Source organism: Columba livia, chromosome 4, assembly GCF_036013475.1.
Source record: "Columba livia isolate bColLiv1 breed racing homer chromosome 4, bColLiv1.pat.W.v2, whole genome shotgun sequence".
NCBI classification, from domain to species: domain Eukaryota; kingdom Metazoa; phylum Chordata; class Aves; order Columbiformes; family Columbidae; genus Columba; species Columba livia.
In genome coordinates, this window is record NC_088605.1 from 65,889,411 (window position 1) to 65,909,940 (window position 20,530).

At 42.7% G+C, this 20,530-nt stretch overlaps 1 protein-coding gene and 1 long non-coding RNA gene across 2 annotated transcripts in view; one reads left to right on the forward strand and one right to left on the reverse strand.

Moving 5' to 3' along the window:
* Positions 1-20,530, reverse strand: part of AFG2A (AFG2 AAA ATPase homolog A) — a 225,742-nt gene that overhangs the window by 4,024 nt on the left and 201,188 nt on the right. The window lies entirely within an intron of this gene.
* On the forward strand, positions 612-1,790 carry LOC102092131 (uncharacterized). The gene is made up of 3 exons (XR_272409.3): positions 612-1,017; positions 1,274-1,342; positions 1,512-1,790. It is a non-coding gene; the product is annotated as an uncharacterized LOC102092131 (long non-coding RNA).

The following is a 20,530-nucleotide window of genomic DNA, read 5'->3' on the forward strand; positions in this document are numbered from 1 at the left end:
AGCAGCAGAGGCAGCTCGCCTCTCCCCGCACCGCCTGTGCAGCGCTCCGGCTCGCACCGCTGCCGCCTGCCCCGCCACCCCGAAGCCCTCCGACCTCCCCGCCAGCTGCGGTAAAACCCTCGCTCCCCGCCCGCACCCCCGGCACCTGATCCGGCTCCCGAGGCGTGCGGGGGGAGCGGGGAGCACCGCCCAGGCTTACCTAAGGCCAAGGTGAACGCCTGCTTCCCGAGGCACATTGGCGGCCCCGGCGCGGAGTCCAGCCCGGGCAGTGTAGGCAGCCGCGCACCGCCGCCCGCTCCGCGCTGTCCCGCCGCCGTTCCGGAGTGACTCCGGCCGCGCTCCGCCGCCTTTCAGCGCGCAGCCCCCGCCCGCCGCTCGGCCGCGCCCCCGTGATGTCAATGTGTCACTCCGCAGCGCCCCCGAAATCCCGGAGTGGACTTCCCCGCCCTCCCGGGAGCCGCTCCGGCCCGCCGCGCTCGCACAGGTCACGGCCGCTCTCGCCGGGGCGGACTCGCCGCCGCGGGGCTGCGCCGGGCGAGCGCCGTCGACCTCGCGGGCGCCGCGGCGGGTCCCGGGGCCGGCCCGCGGTGCGGCGCCGGGGGGAGGAGGGGACGGGACGGGACGGGACGGGGTGTGTGCGCGGGAGCGCGGCGGCGCTCGGGAGCAGCCCCGGGCAGGCCCGCGCGCTGCCCGCAGCGGGGCGGCGCGCACCGGCACGTGCTGGGAGCCCGCCTTCCACCACGCGCGCCAGCACGGGCAGCGGCGCCGCGCGCCCGCCGGCGACACCCACCTGTCCCCGCACCCCGCGGTTTGTCCCCGCTGCTCCGGCTGCCCCCGGCCCCGGGCCGCACTCCCGGCCAGCAGGGGGAGCGCGCTGCGGGGCTGGGGTGCAGCGCGGGGGGCTTGTCCCCTTCCCCCCCCAGCGACTGTAAGGATGCGCGAAATGCCGGCCTGACAGACCGCGGGCGGAGACGAGAGGCGACTGTCCCTTTGGATCAGCCTTCAGCTGCTGTGCAGGTATAGGAGTAAGGATTGTAAATAAAGAAATACAGAAGCACAGCGGTTTCTTACCTAAAGCTCAGTTTTCGGGAATGACGCTTTCCTCGAGAGCAACTTGCACAGTTCAGAGAGATTTCCCCGGTGCCAGAGCGTGAGCTGTATGTATATCAAGCACGGGCAGGGTGCATGGACGAGGCAGCTGGGTTGGGCTAGCTGATCTCCAGAGGCCCTTTCCAACCCCAACCCTTCTGTGAAAGAATGCATTTATTTTTAGGTGCCAGCTGATGGAAGAAAATGTTGTTGGGCTGAAGTCCTACCATGCTCCTCTGATAATGTTACGGAGGTATTATTTTGTCTTAAGCAGGGTCTAGCCAGATGGAATAGCTATTAATTTGTATTTGTAAAATGTTTCTGCTTGTTTCATGCTATCAAAGGAGTAGCTGAAGACTTAAGAAAGCATTTACTCTTATAATCCTTCCATTAGATGGAAAAATCTTCCTACCGTTTTACAGGTGGTCCTGAAGCACTGGGAGATGATGCATTTTACCCAGTTGTCTTTCTCTACTGCCTTTTCCAGCCCTGGCTCTGCAATAGTTCCATCCAAAGCTCACCAGTGCATTTCAATCACGGTGCTGAAGAAATCAGAGTGATGCCTTCAAAGCTGTTATTTTTATAGTCAAATGTTATCTTCATGTTATACTTTAAGTGATTAAAGTGTTTTAAAAGGCAACTAAACGAACATGGAAAAATGATTTAAAAAAATAAAAGTTCTGATAATTATTTCATAAGAATACGTGGTACAAAGGTATTATTCAGTGACATAGTCTGTCCACCCAGATCACCCTTATTTTTCATTAAACTTCACTAAGCTTGGAAAGAAAATATCCAAACTACATTTTCCATCATTATACGAAAGTTTTACTTCAGCCACATATTTCTCTATGAAATAAGATCTTTATGCATTAAAGGCTATATACTGCATATCACTAATACTTCTAAATTTGTAATTAAGAGACTGCGGATATAGACAAACTATAAATACTGTCTTCCAACTACAGAGGTTCAAGTGACAAACAGCAGCATAAAAATCTTTGGCATGGTCACAGAAGTGTCCTAATCCATCATTAATACTGCTAGGGAAATTAAAAAATGTGATTGCTCACCAAAAGCATTTTCAGACACACTACAAGCAGAAAGTACAAAACTATTTTCAGTGAAATCTGTCTTAAAACTTTGGGACCTGTCATGGTTCAAACTAACAAAAGTTCCTATCGAAGAACAAAAATCACTACAAAAAACCTAACAGAAATTACTCCTGCAGAGCAGCACTTAGGTGCAAATCTGTCTTCTCCTGCTATATTTTAGATTTCTTTCACAAAACTCTGTTTTGAATAAAGATGAAACAAAAGAAGCAGCTTTTATGTAGGTGTCCTACGTATAGTAGTTCTTGCAGCGACACCAACAGTAGGAGCATCAGAGGCAGTGGCAGGCAAGCTGGAGATAACTGGTGGGGGACCAGCCTTTTGGGTTAGCAGGACTCTGCTACATGGCTGAGAATACTCCTTAGCAACTGACTGTCTTCTCACAGAAGTCAGTGTGTGTTTTTTTCTATGATAGTGCCATAAAAACAGTGGTTAGCACCTCTTCTTTCACATCTCTAAAGCAAGTGCTACCTTAAAAGACTATGCCAAGCATTAACAGCTTGATTTTTAGAAATACAATACTGGTCTTAAATGGGTCAGTAAAATAGTCAAGAATACTGGCAGCAGTCTACTCTCACTTGGCACCAGAACTGACACTTCACTGAAACAAGGGAGAACCCTACAGCTATATCAGAAGGCTCTCCACAGACTCCAGCAAACATACCTGCATGTCACTCAAGTCATCTCATTAGATTTTCTTGGAAATGATAGCAGTGAGAAGCTGTAGCAGGAGAGCTAAAATTATGGAGAATAAATTGGCAAGGTGGAAGAGGATTGACACACCTTATGACTACATCCTGGCACAACCTTAATTTGAGGATTGACACACAGACAGGAATCCAGTGCAACTAAGTTATTTTCCATCTCCAAACTGTTGTCTAAAGGAGCCTGTCTCTCTTTGACAAAAAAAAAAAAAGAAGTCAGGAGAGACCAGCCCTCTATGCCCAAAGGTAACCCTTCCGAAAAACTTCTCAGAATTAGGTTCAAGAGCCCAGATGATGGCTGATAACCATGATTCAATCCCCATTTCCACTTTCACTTTGAGGATCATGTACTGGAGATAAACTCCATCTTCTGCAGTCATATGATGCTTCTCCCTCGTGCAAGCTTTGGAGTGCCAAAAGACGTTGTACAGAATAAAAGCAGAGTGCTGTTTTCTGTTTGTTTTTCTTCCTAATCCATATCCAGAAGCAACTTTCATCTCTAGGTCACTTGATTGACCGTTAAAGGTAGTGATCTACCCCTTTGTAAAGATGAAGTGGATCAGCTGTGATCCTCCCGCTATCACTAGTGGTTAACAGTGCTTCCATGTCACACCCCACCTGGGAATACCATTGTATTTCCCCCAAAGCAGCATCTCCCAGCCCATGCTGAGGCACAGATCCCAGTGGAGAACCAGGACTTATAGTCAGTTCCAGACACTGGCACTTCATTCCAAAAACTATCCTGTCCATCAGCACAGCATCATCTCAGACAGAAGAGGTGACAAAAAGCGTGTACTTGAAGAATTCGATATTTACTGTTCCTGTCACTCATCTTCTGTGGCGATAACTATCTTGAGCCAATTTGGCTTTGCGGAAACTCAGCCGAGAAAGTGTTTACATTTACGCAAGCTATTTGTCAGTTAATAAGTAATCTTCACAGCTGTAACAATATTTCTGAAGTTATACAGGAATTCAAAAGCAATTTAAAAGAACCCCACACATTAGCATTTAAACAAAATTGCTGTGCCAGTCTTCTTACCTCTAGAATGTTTAAGTTATGTGTCTCCCCCTGAGCTGTACAGCGATAAGCTTACAGAGGTGGGGATTGTGAGAAACAACTGTTACCTGCAGCTCCCAAAACCTTAGCACAACTTTGACGTTGCGCTGGGTGGAACTTGGTGAGTGTTGGTGTTTGGAAGCTGAGGACCCACAGCATACTCAGAGAATCTTGGAAACACTCAGTGCAAGGAAACTATGTGTTTGCTGGTATAAGAACTATTACTGTGAAATTTTAACACACCTAGTAAAAATAAGAAAAAGTACACAACCCAACAAGGTCCTACAATAGCTATTGAACATTGCTGTGTACAGTTTCATATCAGCTCACTGAAAATCTTGGTGGTCCCGCCTTAAGCTGGTCGCTGCATGGGATGAACTAAACCTCTTCTGAAGAGCTGAAGTAAAAACCACGTGTGCTGCAGTGAGGGCATACCTTGAAAGGTACAGTGAAACATTTCAGGGTGAGAAAGGGAAAGTGAAGGATGACGTGAGGTAACATTTCCGATCATGCTTTCTCCTAGACAGGTTGACCTTTATCTGAGATCAAAGGGATCAGTCGCTGGGGATTTCTTCAGCTTGTGTGCAAGGATTGTTCATAAAGCTCTCTCAAGAAGCGCAGCCATGTAAAGCTACTCCTTGCCCGTCACTGCATGGGCCGGGGATAGGCACACAGGAAATTCACAGTCGCAAATACAATCTTGACTTGTCTCTTTAGAAGATAACATCAGTTTTTCTTAGAAGCAGACGAGATAGCAAAAGGCAGCAGCCAGGCAAACCTCTGAGAACAAAGGGACCAACCTTGACGCGAACCTGCTTCATGAACGTTTGAACGTAGAATCTAAGTGCAGGGGAAGCGTGGCAGAGCTAGGGTGTTGGTCCATGCCCAAATTTAGCATAAATTAACAAGAAACAAAATTCAAACATTTGTACAGTAAGTTGAGAGTTTGAGAACATGCTTCCCCCCTCCCACATCTCTTGCACCAAATTAGAGAAACAAGTGTTTTCCTTGGGTATTCTTCCTAATTACGGTGAGCAGCTGGAGATACAGGATTTAGTAGTCAGGTTAGTGATACACAATAGCTATTTCTGAATCACTGAAAATTCAGTTTGATAAACAGAGATTAGCAGGAAACATTGGCATGGCTGCAACTTAGGTAGAATCCAGCTGACTTTTTCGCCTTCCCAAACTGTAGTTTTTAATGCTATCTTGCTTTTGCTGTGAAGAATAGCAGAGCAACTTTTGCTGTCAAAAATGTAACTGAAGACAAATAGCATTGAAGAAAAGCTGTAGGAAAGACAACACATTGGTAAAGGCACCTAACAAGAGGAAAAACTGGTCACTCTTCTAAGCACAGGCCACAACATGTCTGTTCATTTTTCACTTGCCACATAGACAACTGGTACATTGACATTTCCCCTTCAGATATCCACAGTTACTTGTTTTATGGCCAAGTTTATTTCTTCCTTGGAGAACTAGCTCTGTAGATTTCATGTTTATCTGTTGTACTAATTGTCTGGGCTTATACAAGATATCTTACTAAGGTACTGATGATGTCTTCATTACTTGGTATTAATTTTTAACTCTTTTAGCAAATTAACTAGTATTGCTTCATCTGCCTGTATAAAAACCTCTGTGAAAAAGGAAAATTCTCTCTATTGCTTATTACAGATAATTTGTTCACATCTATTGTAAATTAAATTATCTGCAACTCTTTGTTTCTTGCCTTAGCACTAAGTGAGCTGCCTTTTACTATCCATTGAAAGATGATTCCTTGCATGGAAATTAGAATAATCTCTGTTCCATTTCAGTTTTCACTGATAGAGTATTCCTGTGTTGAGCTACATTACCACAGTTTTAAAGTCACTAAAGAGAAGAAAATGAGTGTCTATGAATCTAAGAATAGGGCTGTGTTAAAAGATCTTCTTTCTTTCTTAACCTTCTGGACCGGGCACATTTCACAATGTCTCAGTCCTGACTCCATTGAGTTTGTTTCCTGCCAGAGACAGCGAAGAGACTCATCACAGCAAAGCCACATTATGAGAGTATAACTCAATTAAGAGAGTAATTGTTTGGGTGTCTCCTTCAACCTGCCTTTTACTTGAAGGCCTGGTATCTGACTGAATGCTCAGCTTTTTCTGTTAAGATTTTACCAGATGAAAATGCAGTCTCCACATGTGAGGTGAGATGAGATGACTAAACCAAGCCCAGCTCCCAAGAAGGAAGCAGCATATTTGAGCCCTTAAACACAAGAAGCTTGCTACTGCAGCAGAGGCACAAAAGGAGAACACACTTGGTGGAACAGTTCTCGCTTCTCTCCTCCTCAGCAGCTCATTCCAGCATGCATTATATTTTTGAAAGGTGCTGGATTGGATTCTTGGATCATGGCATCACATCCCAGTCCCTCCAGTTTTATTCTGCTGCATTTTTAGCATGCAATTGAAATAAGAAAACCGCAACATTAACGTGAAGACTGTACTGATTTAGTGGGTGGAGCAAACCTGGGTAATTTAATTTCTGCAGCCATTTGAGTTTAAGTGGGTTCTCTCTATCTTTTTTTTTTCCTAAGGCCAATAAGTTTGTTTTTGCTTTTCTTCTGCTTTCTTCTACAGCTGAGTTAGGTAACAAACAGGTAGAGCTACAAAGAATCTCCTGGTGGGATTAAGTAGCATAGATCTAGCTGTGTAAGTATACAGTGAGAGCTGAATGAAAGGAGACGGCTGTTTTAATTACAGCTGATGAAAAACTAGCCAGAGGAAATCCACCATGACTGAATAATAGCATTTAACTTCAAAAACAACCGAGGAACAAACCTTTCCCATTTCTGTTCGAGAAGTGGCCACTCCCCAGGCGTGGACTGCATTATCAAAGAAAGAGGTAAAGATCTTCCCTAATTTAAATACATGGTTCTGTGTATGTTTTTATTATCTAACTGCTTGTGGAGACTCAGGTATTAGTACACCTCTAGGAATGCCTACTATTTATCAGGTTGTGCAATCCATCACTGTCAGCTGAAGGAGGTCTCAGGAGCAGCGTTTCTAATTTGATTTGAAAATATACATGGAAACCCGAGACTGCTTTTAGCCAGAATGATGGGGTTGGCCTAATGAACACAATCTCTCATGTTGTTCTCAAGAACAGTGTGTCAACAACTAAGTTTTGGTTCCCTCCACAGCTATGACAGCTTCTGTAGAGAAGCTGCAACTTATGTCTAGGCCACATTCTTGGTTCTGCTTTACCAATCAAAAGGCATTTCAGTGAGGTTTTAACAGACAGCCTTCAACTCTCTGGAATGCAAGCAGGGAGGAAGTTTTTCCATGGATCCCTTGAAAATAACTTTGCACCAAGTTTGAGGGTTTTTTTTCTTCACAGAAACTGATTCCCCAGTGTCTTCCTACAGGTGTATGATACTAACTGATGCTTATATCTAGAGACCCAGATCTCAGATAGCTACAATATTGTCATCGCTTTCGGGCCAGAAATTTGCTACAGGAAAATGAACATGCCCCAGAATGTCTTTGTGGCAGACACGCATGTATTCCTAGCTGCAGCATTATCCTCCTCAATAACTAAGTATTTAGGGTTTTTGGCTTATCCTGGGAAAAAAAACAACATACAAACAAAATAAAGCAAGCCCACAAACAAACCCCACAACCCCCACACCTTATTTACTCTTTTATGCCTGAAAGGACATGGAAAAGATCTCTCACCGTAAAAGAGTACAACAAAGTCACTGGTAGTTAGCTGCATCCCAATAAGAGAACGATCAAATAGAATTTTGCTGTTAATCTGTTGTTTGATAGGGTTTTTTTTCTTTTCAAGTTTTCAGGGTCTTCTTGAAAAGATTCTATTTAGATTTGGCAATATAAGTATTAAGTGCCAAGATAACCCTTAACGTGTTTAGTGTACTCTATGAGAGCTTGCTAGTCACATATTGAAATTTTGCTTTATAATAACAACTATCTGTCAAGGAATATTCAGTGTCAAGGGCCTGAATGTGTTCTTAGGAAAATCAAAAGTTAACCTTGGCTTCCTTTAGGATTGGTGAAGTCAGGAGAATTCTGTCTTTTTGAAGCTAGTTTGTGTGTTTGCTCTTTGCTCTAATTGTATATCAAATATATCCATATATATATATATCCATATATATATATATATATATATATATATATATCCATATATAAAACAACTTTTTGGTTTGAAAAGGTCAGATTTCTCTCACTAAAAATGATTTGAAAAACTCTTGATGATAAAGAACACAAACCACAGGTGACAATGCACATGATGTCATGTTATTGATTAAAAACCCCTCTCATTTCACTCAGGGTGGGAGATGGGCGGTAGAAGAGGCAGGAACTGTGCTGCTCCTATTCAAGGCAAGCTGCTAGGAAAGCTTGCTCTGCCTCTCCTGCTGGCTGGTGCCCAGAAGACACGTACAGACACACACCAACACGTGTACGTTATGACACCAAAATACTGGGCTGGTGTGTCGGGAGGGGGTTCCCTCTTTTAGACTCCCTCAATAACTCTGATTTATTGAACATGCTATTCTTTAGAAGCCAAAGAACTTCAATGCATGAAGGCCACGTCTACTCTTGAAACACATTTTATTTATCTCAAAGCCAGATTAGGATCTTGTATCTATTGCTTCCCAAGTTCAGGAAACTGAAGTTCGATAGTTTCAAAAGTCACAGAGAAAACCGATTTTTCCACTTGAGTAGTACACTAACCTTCTAAACCACTGCAGTAATGCTACTGCAAGATGACATTTTTTTGGGCCATTGCTATAACATTGAAGTATTCACAAGGGTGGTGCTGTAGTGTTCCTTACAGCTGTTTGGATAGATTTACAGTGGTATAATGTGGCCTAAAAGAAGCATCTGAATCAAGAAAAAAAAAAATGCAAAGTGTGCCTAATTGAAAAATACAAAATGCAGGACCTTTCCCAGTGTTCTTACTTTGTGTGTTTCCACTGCTCTTTATGCTTGCTTAGAAATGTGGACATCATTGCCTGACTGAATTCAGCCTTTGTAGTAATTTCCTGTCCTGCTTATTAAATAAAGGAAAAAAACCCAACAACAGTTCCTCAGTGGGTTGTAGTCTTTTATGCATGGAAGACTAGGCAGAGTCCCCAGAGTATTCAGAAAGGTTGTCTTCAGCTTCAGCAGATATTGAGGTCAACTGCTCAGCTGTTATTTATGTCCATGCCTCTTAAAGTAAGTGAAATAGCTGTCATCACCAGACTGGATTTCAGTTCTGTGTAGGGTAATCATCAGAACTTAAAACATCAATCTGTTAGAACTTAAACACCACTCTGTTCTTATAGCAAACTAAAACTTCTTTTCTAATTCTCCAAATTCCCCATCTCCAGAAAATTTAAACAGAAGCCTATGATATTCTTATGCAGGTAAGGCACAGTTTTCAGTATATTGCTGCCACATTCTGAGATTTTGTGGAAGGTATTGTACAGGTTGCTCATCAGGGCTCTCAGAAGTCACTGCTACTCTTGTTTCATCACACAAACAGTGTGAAACATGGGAAGTAAATGGAAAACAACATTTTTGGAGCTGGATTGGTGTCAAGAATTACTTTTTCAAAACCTTTACTGCTCTTTTTTTTAATTGCCACATGAAAAAAACCTGTGTCAATTACAAGCACTCCTGTAGACTCATTAGCTCCTGTAGACTTAATTTTCCAGGGTGCCAACTGCTTTAGAGTGCTCAGCACAGCTTACGAAATCTCAGAAAGAAACAGTTGCTCATAGAGTCCTTTCTAAGGCAGGAAGGCAGAATTCCCATCACCTAACCTCCCTGGACAGATCTTGAAAACATTGTCTTCTATTCTTAGCAGTGCTATTGAAATGTACCACTTGAGCACTAAGTGCTACCTAGATGTCAAGTCAATTCTAGGGCAATCATTCAATTTCAATCAGAATAAGTTACTGATATCACCTTATATATACCAATCATGTAAACATTTAATTTAAAAGACAACTGTACTAAAATGGTAGATGCATAAAGTTGAAGCTTTTAAAAACCCCAAGCAAACTCAAAAGTAGAACTCGTATGAAAGAGTTTCTTATTGAAACAGGAAATATATGATATTTAAAATAATATTAAAAATTGAGTCAGCCACTGATACAGCCAAGAGATGAATTTTCAGCTATCTCATACCCACGCTAATTTCAAACTAGTAAAAAGTGCATATTTTTTTCTGTTTGAAAGGAACAAATTAGTTTTTATCGTGGAGGCTTTCTATCATGCCAGGAGATATCCTCCCCCTCCCCTGCCCCAAAGGAAAGAGAGACAGAAAGGAAGAACCACGTCAGGAGAACCAAACAGGTTACTTGTTATGTGGGGAGCAAACCCACAAGGCACGAAGAACACGGCGCATCTATGAGCAACAACTAGAAGAGAAAGATCAGGTAGACACGTCACTGAGGAGACACTGAGAAGGCCGCAGAGACCCACGGAAATGTTTGAAGCAGAGGTGGATGTTAAATGACTGTGAGTTTACTTGTTAAGAACAACTTACTGCCTGGTTCCAAAGAACTGATTAACAATATCTGACTATGATGTCCCACCAGCTCCTACTACATTGAGAATAATCTTTGGTACCAATCAGATTAAAAACTGTAATTTATAAATGTTGGAGATGTTTTCAAGTATACAAAAGAGGATGCAGAGAATCAGTTCACTAATGGCGAAAAAAGAAACAATTTGTTATACTGACCACTGAATACGATACTCCTGCCTTATCAAAGGAACAACACTCAGAATAAGGAAACCAAAAAAAGAACACCTGAAAGCTATTCCTTCACTTTGGAATAGGACTGGGAACTCAGACGTGGGAACGGAGACTTATCAAGAAAAGCTTATTAAATCTCAAGCACATTTTTAGGTTCTCTGTCAACTGATGTTGAGAACTTCTGAAGGTATTAATTTACTAAATTGCATCCATCTTTCCATGTACTGTTAGTTACTTGGATGCTAATATGTATTGCATCCATATGTTTGTGCTTATAAAAATGCAAAGTAAATGTAACAGATGCAGTAAATATGAAACACTGTTTATTTCAACTTTGTTCCTTGCACAATAGCTAAACTTTTGATATTACAGGTAGTTCAGACAGACAACAGTTGGTCCATCGGGTCTATTATTATATAAACTTAGGCTTTGAACTAAAAGAAAAAAACCTCAAGATTTACTTAGTGCATGTCATGTAAGATCACTCAGTTTCAGGTGAAATCACAATGCCACGAGGAAGGGGCAGACAAACTTCAGTAAACACTTTTCAAAACATCAATAAAATTGTATTCTAAAGGCAGGTTGAGGAACAGGCTCCAGAACAAAGCCTTCGAACAGCAGAATCTAGTCAGCACCACACATTTTCTTCCTCATTCTTGACACGGTTGCACATGCAGTGCTGCAGAAAGAGCGCCTGCATTTCCCACTGCTCTGTCACGCTCTCAGAAAAAAACTATGGGCTTCCCTAGCACTAAACACATTTCAAATCTTGGTAATAAAAATAAGTTGCATAGCCTCACTAACCAGTAAAATTCAGTGACATAAATGTAGCTGTTTAAAGCTCGCTGACACTGCTCAGAGGCCATCTCCGGGGTCTTGAAGCAGAGGGTAACGCGAGACCCACGGGCTGGGAAACTGCGTTAATGTTTAGGCCTGGCCTGACCAGTGCATTGCTTTACCCAGGCCCCAGCTGATTTCCTGACAAAGATCATTACCAAAAAGTGAACTTCTAAGGAAAACAAAAGTGAAGCCCTAATGAACCAAAAAGCGAACTTCTAAGGGAAACAAAAGCGAGGCCTTAATGAACCATTTTGCAGTTGTAAGCCTGACGAAATCCTTACAACACTCAATACACCGTAGTTGTTTTCAGTGGAAGTTGTATCGTGCCCCATTTTGCAAAACCGGACACAATACAATATAACTTTTTGCAATACACCTTTTCACAATTTACTTTCCTTGAGGAGAACCTCTTGTCTGTATCAGAAGAATGGTCTGGTCATAAGCAAATAAAAGCAGAAAAGTCAAACCCTGATCTCCTCATCCAATTTCCTATCGCAGATATCCCCCAGACTTCACCGGGAGCAACGCCTCAGTAAAAGCTTACGACTGTTACTGTACTACATGTTTGTTTGATGAAACCTGCCGTGGTCCAAATAATTTCCACATCATAAATATTTTCAGCACTACTTGCTTCTCTGCTGAGCCGTGTAGAGGAAAACAATCCTTACCGGCAGGGAATGGGAAAGAAGCAGCATAACAACGCCTGAAGAGAAGGTGGAAAGGACAAAAAAGATGAGTAAAACCTCAGCAAAAGGAGTAGATCAATACAGCCGGACTGGTCTTTTGGCAGAAATGCGATGAGAGCTTCTTCCACATTTCACAAAAGGGGCATAAATAATTCCTCTATTTTCAGCACCTTTTCCCCATGTATCTAAAGACCATGCTTCAAACCACTTTGTTCCAAGTTATTCGCATAGGAGATATAAAAGAATACCATCCACATATAAGACAGGCAGCAACCGAGCTCCTACAAAAGAAACAGCTCTGTGGTATGGTTCATGTTCTGTGTTATTAGCAGTAATTAAATTAATTGCTGTATCTGTAAGCACCAGAGCAAACATAAACTGATAGGTACGGTCTGTGTGGCTGACAGAGCTGTGAACACGCCAGGCCGTTCCCCTGGCATGGCAACATCCAGCTGAGAGAAGCGTGACTAATTTTAAACTCTCAAAGCAGTGATTACTGATGAGATTAATACACCTAGAGGCCTTTCCAACTGCCACTTGATGTCAACAGTGACATGAGATGGCACTGGGAAGTTCACTGCCCAGGATAAGGCACTGGAAGTCACCAGTGCAGAGGGGAGTGTTGTATGGAAAGACCTGCAAAGGGGTAAATCTCCATTCCTGATTTTAGTGCTCCGTCACAGAAAGACTTTGGTCAGGCTACATTCTGTTCTAACTTTTTCTTTCACCGTCTCCCCACCCAACTTCATACAAATTCTTATAAAGGTTATGTACAGACTTGTACAAAATTGACACTGACACTAGCTCTTGGAGGATTTCCCAGAGCAAGTTTAACAGAGATTATATAACATGTTAAATCTGTGTGTTGGTTTTCTGTTGTTGGGGTTTTTTTGTTTGTTTTTTATTTAATTTAATATAGATGTTATTATACTAGTAGTTTATTCTCCTTAGCTTAACCCTCCAACCGCTCTTTTAAAATAGTTAATTATGTTTTGCAGAGATTAAAAACCCAAGGTTATTATGCACATTTTGTTTCCAGCCCTTACATAAAACAGGACAAATGTGTTAAAACTGGAGGGTCTCAGGGGATGACCAAGCAGACCTGCATGAAAAACAGTAGTGAGAAACAAAATGGTTTGTTGACAGTACAAGGTCCTTTTGATGGCTACAAATACTTGTAGAAAAATAGAATCTATTTGAGCTTGTTAATATTGCAGTGGGTTTTCCTTCTTCATCTCATTGTTTTCATTGTAGAGGAAATAAACAATGAAGCAGACTCAGAAGAAAGGAGGAAACTTTCCACACATGCTTTCTAATTTCTCTTCCACCCTACTTTTTCTTAGACTTCCACTCCTTAACCTTTTCCTCCTCTTCTCATTGAGAAAAAAGGCAAAATTCCACTCCTCTCTCCACTGCCTGATACTCAATTTCTGGAAAATTCAGAAGATAATAGTTTTAACTTTTTCTTTTAAAGTTTTTGCAGCTGTACTGACTCCTGCCAATGTTGTGATAATGAAATCAGAAAAATCTGTTAAAAAAAACATTATTTCATTCCATTCCAGCCATAACAGATACAAACAAGTAAAGCATAGTGATGTGCAGCTTGGCTGAGAAAGCCTTTCATTATGTTCTTTAATTACTCCAAGTTGAGGATGACATCAGGTGTCTGGGGACTAGCCTTGGCCGCAGCAGGACAGGGACATGAATAGACCCACAGGCCATCTCCACCCATGGGGCTTGCTGCACTTCAACAGGGGTTGCTCCGAAGGCTTCAGAGAGCTGTCCCTTCCATATGCTGCAAACACCTTGTGCTGCCCTGCTGCAATCGTTGTCCTTCCCAGACAACAAAGCCCATTTTGGAGGAGAGGTGGGAAAGAGGATAATTTCTTTTTCCTGGAAGACAGCAGCTGCAAGGTTGTTCTTCCTGCTGCAGGAGAAGCCCTTGGCAAGACCAATGCAGAAGCGGGGCTGGCCTAGGAAAATTTAGTCTTTGATGTTAAAAAAAGCCCAAAGAAAGTATGAATTGTGATTGACACCTTACATACACCTTAAGTATCTGACAGAGTCAAACTCCAGAAACACCTCTGCTAATCCAGTGCTGATGGGGTTAATGAGATCAAAGCCAGATTCCTCTTTGTGTTTAGTTACGAGACACTTCCTAACATAGGGCCAAGGTGGCTGGAGCCCTCCTTCAGCTCAACAGCACAGAAATCAGCATCAGAATAGCACAAATCAGCCCGTACTCTGATGACAATCAGTATCCCTACTTTCTGCCCCCTTCCAACTCCATCAAGCCTTTCCACATTAAAATCAGTCAGTGTTTAATTTCAGGATAATCTTCCTAATTCACAGGTTTAATTTCAAACATTTTTTCTGTCTCCTCTCGCACCCCCCCAGTTACTCAGGAATGGCTTCACATGCTCTGCTGCACGGGCTTACCTTCTCACCCAGCAGACTAAATGATCCCAAAATTCAGGTTCCCAACAGCCACATGCATAAATAACACGTCTCCTACCATCTTCTTTTAAGGCAAGAACAGCTCTCCTACCATCCTCTTTTAAATTGCTCTGGCAAGTGCAGGAAGGGGCCTAACAAAGCTGTATGCAGCCAATTGTGTTATCAAGGCACTTGGCACTACCAGCTGATCCTTGATTACTATTCATCCCTCAGGAAAATAAAACACCCTTTTGTAGTAAAAGTGTAATTGGTTACTATGATGCATTACATATTAACAAAAGCAGCTTTTAACCAAAATTACAGATGATGAAAGCCTAGAAGTGGAATCAGACCAAGGTAACCAGTAGTTTCTACACATTTCAGAGAGAAAGCAGACAGTTTAACCAAGATTTTCACTGCTAAGAAGAAATGAGTTATGAGAACGAGTTATGTTACATGTTTGTACATAAGATAGTCATGAGTTCTGTAAAACTAATATCAAGGATAACATTTTTATGTTGTAGCATCCTATGTATGCAACTGCTAGCACTGTAGTAACCTCAGTTTTCACAGGGTCTCTCAGAAGTTTTCAATATGCTTTCATATTCTTCTTTTTTTTTCTTTTCTTTTCTTTTCTTTTCCTAAAAGTACTGCTTATATAGTTATCTGAAAGGCAGACTTTACAAGGCAGAAGGGTAGAATTTGCTGGTTTGGTGGAATAATCCCTACTTAAGTGGTAAGGAAGCATTCCAGAATATTAAAGGATTTGTTTGTTTGCTAATCTACTTAAGCACCTGTAGGCCTTAACACCCACACCTTGTGTGCTTTAGGGATCTTTCACATCCACGGCCACTCTCAATACAATGGCTCTGCGTTACAACTGCGGATTGAGACTCCTGGCGCTGCAGCAAGCCGCCTATCGGGACACTTACCTGAAAATAGCCTCATGGCTTTGGGTCATTGACCCACCAAACCCTGTGTTACGTTCCTCAGAACCGGTGCTGGCCCGTGGGCACGTGCAGCAGCACATACACGTGCTGTGCATGCTCGCTCTGCTACTCGCATCTCACACAACAACTCCCCGTGAACACAGCGATCCAGGCACCATGGAAACATCTCATACATGATGCAGATGAGGCTAGAAGGGCACGTTTCACCTCCTCAGTTTGGCGAAGGCTCGCTGACAGAGGAGGGCAGCTTTAAACGGCATTTAGCAGAACAGGCTTGCTGTAAGCAGCTGCCCCTGTGTGAAACTTGAAGCTCTTGCCAGCGGTGTGGAGGAAAGACATGACCTCATTATTCCACAGCCCAGATAATCCATTCCTGGATAAAGTGAGAGCTGACAAGTGTTTCACCTTGAAGGTTATCAAAGCCCTTTCCACACTCTGCTGATGCGGAGGCATTTACCAAACAGGGATGTGAGAACTCTGTGTTTGTAAAAGAGATTTTAAAAGTCGGGTGGGGGTGTGTGGTTACGAGCACACTGCCATACCACACAGACACAGGAATGGAGAGGAAGAGACCAACAGCATTTCCAGAACCATTTATGCAAATGGGATATATTTGCATAAGCTGGTGAAATATTTGTCTCAATATTTTGAGTTAGTGCTGTCACTTCCCCCCATCTGCCTCTAGGCAACTTTCTCCAGATGAGAGCCTGAGGGGCCTCTCTTGACATCAGCTCTCCTGCTTAGCACCTCTAAAAAGGTAGTTCAGCTCTTAGCTGGGATAAATCTGTCTGGACCATCTTCTAGGGTCTCACCAACGAGTGCCAAGGGAACTGAGGGTGATTCCGGTCCCATAATATTTCAGTTAGATGAATCCAAGCTTTATTGCCATGGGTTTTACACGGGCACATGCAGTCAACACGCTAGCCTCAAACTTCGTTGGAAGGACCCGTAATCTGTTTGAGCAATGGCTCCACACTAGTTCAAGGGGAAAGAATGTCATCTGGTTGCCATTGCCTTCCCTTGCAACACCTGCGCTCTTGCTGGAGGCCTGCCATGCAAACAGAGCGGGGCTCCTTCCCCCTCACTGCCCTGGTCCTTGGTGGACTAGTTAACAGAGAAAACACACATCTCCTTCTCCTATCAGGACTCTGGAGTCATTGGATTTAAATCTGCAGGGAAGAAAGACACCATTTAAAGTATTTAACACAGAACATATAAAGCCCTGGAGGAAACGCAGGACTTCGTTTCCTACAGAAAAGATTAATAAATGAACAGGTAGCAGCTGCAGAAAGAGCAGACAAAAACCCCAAGATTAGGAGTAGGTTTCAGCTGAAATATTTGTCTTCCAGATGTTAACCTACCATTCAAAACATGCCCAAATCCAACTGCAATTCTGCTTGCCTCTTGCACCCACTACCTAGGAAAAGTTCTTAATTAAATCGCACACATTAGATCACCTACAGTATTTTCTTTCATGTCAGAGGAAAAAATGGCATCAGCAAAACCAAAATATTTTGATAAGAATTATTATAATTCATTACAACCATAACAACAACATTAAATACAAATACAAAAGGGTCACAATGTATAACCCATTTTTCAAATGCAGGTCTGTCATGAGTTAGCTCCACATTGACCCGCAACTTGAGTCTGGAACAGCTATAAAAAGCTTTGCATAGGCCATCTGGCTACTGCATCCAGTGGCCAACAGGTCACTCTGGAGTAGCTGAAATGCACTGATTATCCACCCTCCTTCACGCTGCCTCTCCTTACATGCTGGTTGTGGAAATGGCGTCCAGGCAGTGGACCTCCCCATCACAGAATCACAGAATGTCAGGGATTGAAATGGACCTCGAAAGATCATCCAGTCCAGTCCCCCTGCTGGAGCAGGAACACCCAGATGAGGTTGCACAGGAAGGTGTCCAGGCGGGTTTTGAATGTCTCCTGTGTCACAAGCAGGCTGAGGCACAGGTCAGTCTGTGCCCAGCTCCCTTGCAAGCTGCTTCCCATGGCCCCGACAGCATTAGCACGGGGGTGATGCCAAGGCATGGACACCAGAAGGAAGCACATTCAGTTTTGTCCCACCTTAATGATCAGAGGAAGCAAGGTAAGTTCTTTACACTTGCTTTATACTAATTATTTCAGGGGTTTTTGCCAAGGTTTTGGCAGCAGGTTCCAGACTTCCAGGCATGTGAGTGACTCTTTATCTTTCAAGTACAATTCCTTCCAAGTTCTTTCCTAGATGGCACTTAGATTATTGAGCTACCACAATGACTGGACGCTTGCTTTTCTATTACTGGTAATCCTGTTTTACCCACCCAATCAATTCCTTTCTCTGGGAGAACCAGAAGCAACCAAAAGCTTTAAGGGTCACCTCCTTCACGGGCTTGATACTTGCGTGTTGCAATAAGGAGGGGTAGTCTTCCTGCCAATGAATTTGCCGGCGTCCATCAATTAACTTGAGCTTACTGGGCAACACAGAGCAAAGCAGCAGGCTCTACAGCCCGGCTTGCTCTCCACCCCTCTCCATATCCCATCAGCAGGAGTTTGAAGGCTGCTTGCCAGGGAAACATCACCCACCGCTGCCTCCCACAGCGCGCGTCCACGGCCACTGTGCTGCAGGAGCACCGTACAGAGCCCGTGCCCGGCTTCTGAAGGACGAGAACCACACTCTGACATTTCAAATGAGCAAAGAAACTAAAAGGCAAGAGCCAGAATATGCAAGCCAGAAAAATCAACTTCAAGGACACAAAATTCAGAAGGGCCGACAAGCCTAAGCTCAATGATTTTAAATAGCCATCTTTGAAAATGATCCTGTCCCTGATGTTTGCCGTCACACCTGAACTCAGTAAACCTCATGTTCTGTTCTCATTTAGAGACTGTAGGCAAGTTATCCACATTCTTTCTCCAGGATTAAGAATTATATATTGTACTTGCAGTGAAAATCTGTTTTATGCATTAGGGAAAACACGGGACTCAATGTTTTTTCAAGTTAGGTGATGAGATTTTTGCATTTTGATCATAAATATTCTCCTGATCATTTCTGACAAACTTGTCAAAAGACATTTTATGCCATTTTGCAAGACACTGTTATTGGAGGGAAAAGTTAAATTTTGTATTTAAACAAATTGTGCCTGAAACACTGAAAAGCTGATTTAATGTTAACAATTCTGCAACTCAAGCAGTATTTGGGCCAAAAACTGGCTCCAAAAGATAATGGCAAGCAGCAAAGAGACTGTATTTCTAAAGAACATAATGAAATAAGTCTAGGAACCACTTCAGCAGTCAAAGACACGATGGCAGAGAGAGATTTTCTTCTCACGTGTGCTTTTCTGTTCGCCCAGCCTCTACCATTGTATTAAAATCAAATCTCACGGAAACATCCAAACAACGACAAACGTGATGAACCCAGCAGAAGAAAGGATGCCTCTATCTTTGATTTACTCTGGTGTTCCAGCTTATATGGCCTCACGCTGCAAGCAATTTGATTTGGTGCCAAAGCACAATGTGTTCAGTAAAACATGCTGTGAAAAGTTCAGCTCTGCATTAAAATACACTCATTTCAATGACCGGCTAACAGAAGATACTTTTGAAGTGCTCTGTCCTATAGTGCCCTCGTCAGTAAATTCCAATGAGAGGCTGAGGTGCAAAAGTGCTCATTGGACTGGATTATGAAAGGACTACGTTGCTCATGTGCTTTGAAGAAAATAGAATTTTTGGTTATTTTGCAGAATTCTGATAAGAAGGTTTCAAGCGCATAGTAACAGTGATCTGTCATTAGGAACCGGAAAGGGAATTCTCATACCTTCCTTTAAATCTCAATTTACCTGTGGCTTGAGATGGAGTAAGATTTTGAGCGACAACAGACTAGCCAATCTGCCAAAAGGAATAGTTAGGAGCAACATAAACCCAGGGATTTCACAAATTTGCTACAACTTGCTCTTTTTTAAAAAAATAAAAAAAAAAAAAAAATGAAGAGTCTTTCTTTTTTAAAAAAATCAAGTTCCACAAACCTAACGACAGAAAGAACAACTTCCTACATTTAAAATCACTTCAGGCGTGGAGGTACGTACCAAGAGGATAAATGTGGTACCACGTGGCTGAGAGGATAAATGTTTGCAGGGATGGGTTTTTTCCCAAGGCACAAACGACAGCCACGGGCCAGCATGCCCTCCTCATGTCCTAAAATTCAATGTGCAAAACTCCCTCTGACGGCATCAGGAGCCCACGGACGCAAAGGGCAGCAAACTCCTGTTCTCAGGGCAGATTCACGCCTTGGTGCACGTTCCCAAGGGATCTGGGCACTTCCCAGGGAATGTCCATCTAGTTTTGCTGCTCATCTGGGGCACCTGGAAGTGTTATTTTTAGGATACAGAATTACAAACAGAATTTGTTACTGGCAGTAAAAACTACATTCTCTGCTTCCTCCCTTCAGGAAAATTCCAGGGGATAAGTGTATGGCATTTAATTTTTTGAAACATCTGAAACGTAATTGTTATGATAAATGGTTCACATCCTGAGCTTCCAGGTGGAGTATATACACTGCAGAAAAGAAGGATAAAGTAGTTTCAAATGCAGTCTTGATCCTCAAGGCAATTCTTCCAGTTTATCGTGTTTTTAATTCCCTCTGCCTGGTGTATGAGTCAAACTATGAAAAAAGAATAAACCTGCACATACATCAGATGAACTAAGTAAACTACCTGCTTTTCCTCATCCTCTAATCCTTTCCAGAAATAGTAAAAGTAAATGCTAATTATAGCAACAAGAGGTTAGAATAACAGTAATAGAAAAACTATAATTTTAAACTAGTAGATTTCTGTTTAAAAGCTACGAATTGTGTACCGAGTGGAACTAAGTAAATCAAGGCCAACAGATTAACCCTTAATTTCATATTGATAATATAAGTAAATAT